The sequence below is a fragment of the Lactuca serriola genome, chromosome 6 (assembly GCF_051521515.1).
Source record: "Lactuca serriola cultivar US96UC23 chromosome 6, Lser_US96UC23_V15, whole genome shotgun sequence".
Classification (NCBI taxonomy): Eukaryota; Viridiplantae; Streptophyta; class Magnoliopsida; order Asterales; family Asteraceae; genus Lactuca; species Lactuca serriola.
The window spans coordinates 7,392,227-7,399,598 of NC_136413.1; positions in this window are offsets into that span (position 1 = coordinate 7,392,227).

Consider the following 7,372-nt stretch of genomic DNA (forward strand, 5'->3'; position numbering starts at 1 on the left):
TCGGCGAAGCGAAGATGAATCTTGTGTGTATGTCAAAGCCAGTGGGGGTATAGTGAGCTTTCTCGTATTGTATGTCGACGACATACTACTCATAGGAAACGATGTCCCAACCTTGCAGGAGGTCAAATCCTGGCTTGGAAAATGTTTCGCTATGAAGGACCTCGGAGAGGCTGCTTATATTCTGGGGATAAGAATAGTAAGAAACAGGGAAAAGAGACTGATAGGACTCAGTCAGGATACATACTTGGAAAAGGTACTAAAGCATTTTAGTATGGAAAAATCCAAGAAAGGGGAGTTGCCAATCCAAAGCAATACCAAGGTGAGTAAGACTCAGAGCCTGAGTACAGAGGCAGAGATAGCTGATATGAGTCGAGTACCTTACACTTCCGCAGTAGGCTCTATCATGTATGTTATGACTTGTACTCGCCCTGATGTGGGCTTCACTTTGAGCATGGTCAGCAGATATCAAGGGAATCCTGGTAGAGCTCATTGGATTGCAGTTAAGAATATTCTTAAGTACCTTTGGATGAACAAGGAATGGTTTGTAGTCCTCGGTGGGAGTGATGACTTAAGGGTACGAGGGTACAGTGACGCTAGTTTTCAGACGAATCGAGATAACTTCCGATCGCAGTTGGGCTGGGTCTTTACCCTAAATGGAGGAGCAGTGACTTGGAAAAGTTCCAAGCAAGAGACCGTAGCTGATTCAGCGTGCGAATCAGAGAATATTGCGGCGAGCGAAGCATCAAAGGAGGCTATATGGTTGAAGAACTTCATTGGAGACCTTGGAGTTGTGCCATCCATAAAAGAGCCGATGGAAATTTTCTGTGATAATGAAGGAGCGGTTACCTTGACCAAGGAACCGAGAGATCATGGTAGATCTTGACATATTGACAGAAAATACCATTTTATCAGACATCAGGTAGAAGAGGGACTCCTCTTTGTGAAGAGGGTATCATCAGAAGAAAACCCAGCAGATCCCCTTACGAAGGGACTGAGTAGGGTCAAACACTTGCAGCACGCTAGGAGCATTGGGTTGAAAGATGATATAAGTTTGGATTAGATAGGAAATGTGTAATAGATAGTTTGTACTTGACATTCGATGAATAAATAAAATGTGTTATTTATGAGTAAAGCTACTATCTTGTGTTGGTTATTTATCTATTGTTTCCATTTTTCATGTTTTGACTTCCTGAATGATAGGATTATTCAAAAAGGTCCATAATCGATCATATTTTGGAAGTAGATATGAATGAAGACTGTCATGAATTGTTTGTAGATTGTCTAAAAGGTTTTGGACATAGCAAAGGTTTGCTGCAAAGTTCATGAGTGCTTATGAATATGAGTTGAGCATTGGAATAAACCCGAGTTTGTTGTATCACTTCGTGGTATTTTACCTTAAGTGATCGCAAAGCGATAACATCATATAGTCTTAAAACTTAGAGATATGATTGTTGTTTGCTAGTTGGTTATGAATTGATAATGTGTAAACGCATTAGTAACTTGATGTTATAAAATGCATTATTGTGTATAATTCAATTAGTAAATAATGGATGCATATGAGTCGAAGTTGATATGTTCCTTTTATTCTATGAGAATAAAAGTGAGATATTGGCCACTTGATGATTTGGTTTGACTTATGTGTCGGGCCCAGTCAGAATGAAGTTGATGTGTTCAACTAAATTCTATTTCAAACAAATCGGAAATCAAGGAACTCCTGCTGGACAATAAGCATTGTCAGCATGATATCCAGAACAGAGGATTATACGATCCCTTATCTAATGGACAAGTTGATCAGAATTGACAGCGAAGTATAAGAGCTACGATTGCTAATCGGTTTCTGACGTCATATGTGAGATATAGTTACTAGACTTATCCAAGTGGGAGACTGTTGGAATAGTGTCTAAGCCTGTAACTATATTTGGAATGTACTTGACCCGGTTGTGCATGGTCCTTTTGGGTTGCCTTCTCCAAAGCAACTTGACAAGGTAATTTAAGGAGAAAGAGAGAGTATTATGATTTATTAATATATTATAAGAATAATATATTAAAGGAGAAATCATATTTATTTAATTAGTATTGGTCATAAATTAATTAGGAATTAATTTGGTGATCAAAAGAGATTAATTGAATAAAGGGGTATAAACTGTTAAATGTATGATAGTTGAGGTTTGGGTTAAGGAAACCTAATGGGCTTAAGGGGGAACGAAATTATGATGGATATCCATCATATTTTCGTCCAAGGCCTTATTTCAGAAGGTTCCTTGGGCTGCTTGGTGGCTAAGCTGTCCATTAGGGTTTAGACTGAAACCCTAGTAACTTGTAAGTATAAATATGACCCCTAGGGCATTGAATTCAGATACCACTTGATTCTAAGAGAACCCTAGGCCGATTTCTAGCCTCTCTCTCCCTCTCTCATATTGCCTTCTTGCTTGTGGGGTTTGTGAACCATTAGAGGAGTTGCATTTGTGACTCTAAGCTCAAGAGAAGAAGAAAAGAAGATCTAAGTCATCAAGTTGAAGAGGTAAACATCTAGATCTGATTCTACATGTTGTTTTTATTATTTGTATCCTAGATTAGGGTTTTTAAGTCTTGGAATCAAAGCATGTTTAATAGAGAAACCTAGATCCAAGCATTAGGGTTTGTATGAGCACATAGGAATGTTTCTTATGCATAAAACCCATCAATATCCTCAACAGAACAATCGAAGAGGGTGATACTTATCTTCAGTCTTTTTCACAACGTCTAATGAAGTGTCGTCAGAGGTTATATCTAGTCACATAGCTTGATTATAGGAATCAATATAAGCATTAACTGAACTATTTATCTAGAAACAATCGATTCAGTTTCTCTTTTTATCAAAAAAATTCAAACATGGTTTTAACTACAAAAGAAATACTCTTTAGACAATTTAAAAAAGTATTATTACTACGGTTAGCAGAAAACCTGTAACTTACACCAACATTTGAGTTGACTCTGAAACAACATGTATTCTCAGGAGATCATTGAACCAACTTGTAGCAGAATAAATGTTCATTCGGGCAACCTAGTTTTATCTAGTTTTTTTTTTGTTATATCGACCTATTGTTAAGGAAAATTCATGAATTTCTTATTATTATTTGTATGAACCTTGTATTCAAACCTTAAAGTGGAATGTAAATGCTTTGTTGTTATTGTTGTAACTTATGATGTATATTCAATTTGTTTGTGATCATGAACTAAGTCGCATAGCTCGGCATGTTCCGCAGCCTCGATCAGGGGTGTGACAGTTTATAATTGTTTTAATAGTATGAAAACACATAAAATATCTAGGTTGCATGAGCCCATAATTAGATTTTATGATAATTCATTAGGAAATTAAGTTTAATGTAACCTGAAAACCCAATAACACCTTATTTAGAATCCCATTTTGAGAAGAAATTGCGAACATATATTTGGATTAAATAGAGCTTTGATACGAAGCGAAAAAAAAATCTGTAAAAACAAAATAACTATATAAAAAATTATTGTGAAAAAAATATATTAAAAAGCAGGAAAAAAATAAAAACCAAGTAACATGAAATTGTAAAAACAAATTATATATATATATATATATATATATATATATATATCACAAATTAGCACAAATTCTAGATTTTTGTGACTAATTATAACCTAAAAAAGTTCAGTGATCTCAAAATAACAAAAATCACCGAAGTTCAATGACCTTAGATAGCTAAAAATGACAATATATCGTTGACGGTCATAGTAACCATTTTTGCAAACATTAACATGTTTAGTGATATTTTAAAACTTAAAACAAGTTAAATGACTAAACGAGCAGAAAGCCAAAAGTTAATAGCCAAATTTGACCTGAACTGTTTAGTCTTTGTCTTTATTTAGGGTCCTAAATAAATTGTATAGGGTGTAACACCCCGAATCCATAAGACCAAGAAAGGAAAGGAAAACCTCAAAATCAGGAAGCAACTCGTCGAGTAAGTGGGATGACTCGACGAGTAGGAGCACGATTTGGGTCGCATGTTACGTGACCTACTCAGCGAGTTGGTCTGGGTTGGGAAACCCTAAATTCGGGACTTGGTACCCTATTTAAGGATCTTATTCCCCTTCTCTTGGTCTCATCTCGAGCCTCTAAGACCGGAACCCATAGATCTCGAAACCCTAATGCTTGTGAGCCATTTTTTAGAGTATTTTGTGTTCGTGAAGTCAAGAAAAAGAAGAGGAAACTTAAAGGCTCAAGGAAAGGCTTGTGGATCCAGAAGTAGCTTCTCAATCTCATCATTTTCTGGTAATCAAGTCTCTAACTTGATCATTAGTTCATTAGATCTATTCTTTTCCCCTTTTATGAAGATTTTGGTCCAAGAATGGTTACTTTTGGGATTTGGACATCCCCAAGAAAGATCCTTTCAGATCTAGAAATATTTAGGGTGGTTAAGGCATAAAGGTGCAAGCTTTATGCAATTAGAACTCTCCATGCAAGGTTAAAGAGGTTGTTATGGACTTTTGAGCAAAAAGGGCCATGCATAGATGTAAAGGTAGAGGCTTTGCGTATTATTTTGGACCCTAGTAGGTTAGATCGGGGTCTTGTATGCTTTGTGCCCGACTGAAATCGTCTAAATAGAATTGGACTTAGGAGGACTCGACGATTTGCTCTTAGGACTCGGCGATTTAGACCGTTTTCTTGCCCAAAACCCTTCTGATAGCTGGTGTGTGTTGAGTTGGTAGAGGACTCATCCAGTTGGGTTCATTATGGACATGAAGATCATCGTACTCGACGAGTTCAAGGATGAACTCGGCTAGTCCAACGCAATATCAATAACTTATGAAGATGGACTCGACGAGCTCAAAGGTGAACTTGGTGATTCAGTTGTAAAAGGGTCCTGACATGTTTGACGGTGAACTCGACGAGCTCAAGGAAGACTCGACGAGTAGGATCGAAGTCCTGAGTTACGTGTGGATTGTGGGACTCGACGAGTTGGTGGGTCAACTCGGCGATTTGAGTCAATTTGAAGCGTTGAATTTGACATGGTTTTACTTTTGAGGGTATTGTGGTCTAAGTGTTATTGTGGGTATTGATAGTTCGGGGAACCGAAGGATCAGCAGTTCAGGAGTTTCCGGTTAGCAGTCAGGAGTGTTCAGCTAGTCTTCAGTTGTGCGATGTGAGTCTCCTCACTATGTGTTTAGGTCTACAGCCACAATGCCGGCCCATTATGTTTATGTATCGTAGGAAGGCCTGGGGGTTAGCCCTAGGAACTTATTGTATATGTTCCGGGTTACGACATGATGTCGGGCGAGGCCTGAGGAATGTTAGAATACTAGAGGTCTTTGTGATTCTCGCATGTATAGATATGATAGGTCCCAGAGCGGAGGTCCAATGTCGGGGAAAGCCCGAAGTATGTAGATGATAATATATTTTTGGACCGGGAGTCCGATGTCGGGGCAATCCTGAGGAAGGTTTATATGTTGTATGTTAGATTATACTTGTTGTCTCTGTGATACATGTATGTGCCTGGTGGGGAGGTGAGTGTAGGCGAGGTCCTGTATCTCATCACTAACTGAGTATGGATGGGGTTCCATATCTCAATATTAGCAGAGTAGGGGCGTGGCCCGTGCTAGGAAGGGAGTCAGTGTGTACGGGGGCCCGTATCTCACTATTAGTAGGAGTACGGACGAGGATCCACAACTTCTCAGTAGTAGACTAGGGACGGGCCCAAGATTAGCGAGGACTTAGTTCAGGATTCCAGTTAGGGTATGTTTAAGTATGCACTAGTATGTTATTTGATTGTATGTACGTGCATAGCGGGCGAGGCCCAGAGACAGGCAGGGCCTAAGAGAGACAAATTTGTATACCGAGTGGGGCTCGTTGCCAGGCGGGGCCTGATGTTGGGCGGGGCCCGATGACCGGCAAGGCCCGATCCAAGGGTAGGGGCCAAGTATGTGGTTATGCGTATGTGGTATGTGGTAAGTTGGGGAACTCACTAAGCTTCATGCTTATGGTTTTCAGTTTTCGTTTCAGTTACTTTCGGTAGCGGAGGGAAGGGATCGGGATGATCGCATGTCACACACCAAGAAGTTTAGCTTGGGATGTTTTACTCTAATAAAAAGAACATGTTTTGAGATGATACTCTAATTTTATATATAAACCGTTGTTTATGGGTGAAATGATTTGATACTTATGATTTTATTAATGTTTTAAAAAGAAAATTTTGGTCATGATTTTTGGGATGTTACAAGTTGGTATCAGAGCCTTGGTTTGAGGGATTTGGGCACACTCTCGATGGTGTCTGAACTCAAACTGATGACTTGGTATGAAAATTTTGAAAGAAAATCATTTTTATAAAAGAACTTTGAGCAGAGAAAAGAACTTAGAAAAAGAGAAAATGGGCGTGGTGCATGCAATCAGCCGAGCTCAAGTAAGTTCTTCCAAATTATCCATACATGTTTGTTTGGATATGATATGCTTAAGAGAACTTCATGGTAGATTAGGACTAGGGATCTAGGAAGGATGCCTTAAGTGCCTATTATATGTGTATGAGCTTTATAAGTTGCATGCTAGTACAGATTCCTAATATGTGAGTAGAATAGCTTGATTATGTTCTAGTTATATTTTCCTTTTTTTCTGAATGCTACTTGCTTTGTGCTTTGTGGGACTCTAAGTTATGGGAGTTAGCCATTAGGTGAATCTGCCAAGTCACATGTGATCAGGGTTGAATAATCTCAGAGTGCTAGATTTGGCCCTATTGCGCAACTCTTGTTTGAGTATAACCGTTGTAGGGACGAGTCCTTTACTAGAAGGATTATCTGAGCCTCGTCACATGTAATGGTATTCAGGTAATGGCTGATTGGAATTATGAAGATACCTTCAGTAGCTGAGGATTGGGTTTGGGTTGGAGATTTCCCTAGGGCAAGCCTAGGATGAGTTTGGTGTTGGGAGCAGTAGCAGTAGTGAAAGGGACTTGGTGAAGTCGAGGCAACACTTGAGGAAAGTACGGATAGATGTGGAAGGTAGTATGGGCCCATACTACTGAAAGCATAGGATCTGCACTCGATTCAAGATGGGCCGAGATAAAACCAGGGAACTTGTAGTGCGTGTGTGATCCCTCGGTAGTGATGTGTATTCTGATGGTTGTTATGGTATGTTTTCAGCATGGTGACGTTGCGTGAGAGACCAGTGGGTGGATCTGGCGTTAGAGAGGGATCAGGCTCGGGTTCAAGAACCGAGCAGCTTGAGGAGCGGATGAGGGATTTTGTATCAGCAGAGATTACGCATGGTATTCTAGACCAGACTCTTGTGATCTTTGGCACTGTCAAGGAGGGCATACTAGAGTTTTTGGATGAGAGGCTGGGAGCCTTCCGCACTGAGATGATGACCATGATG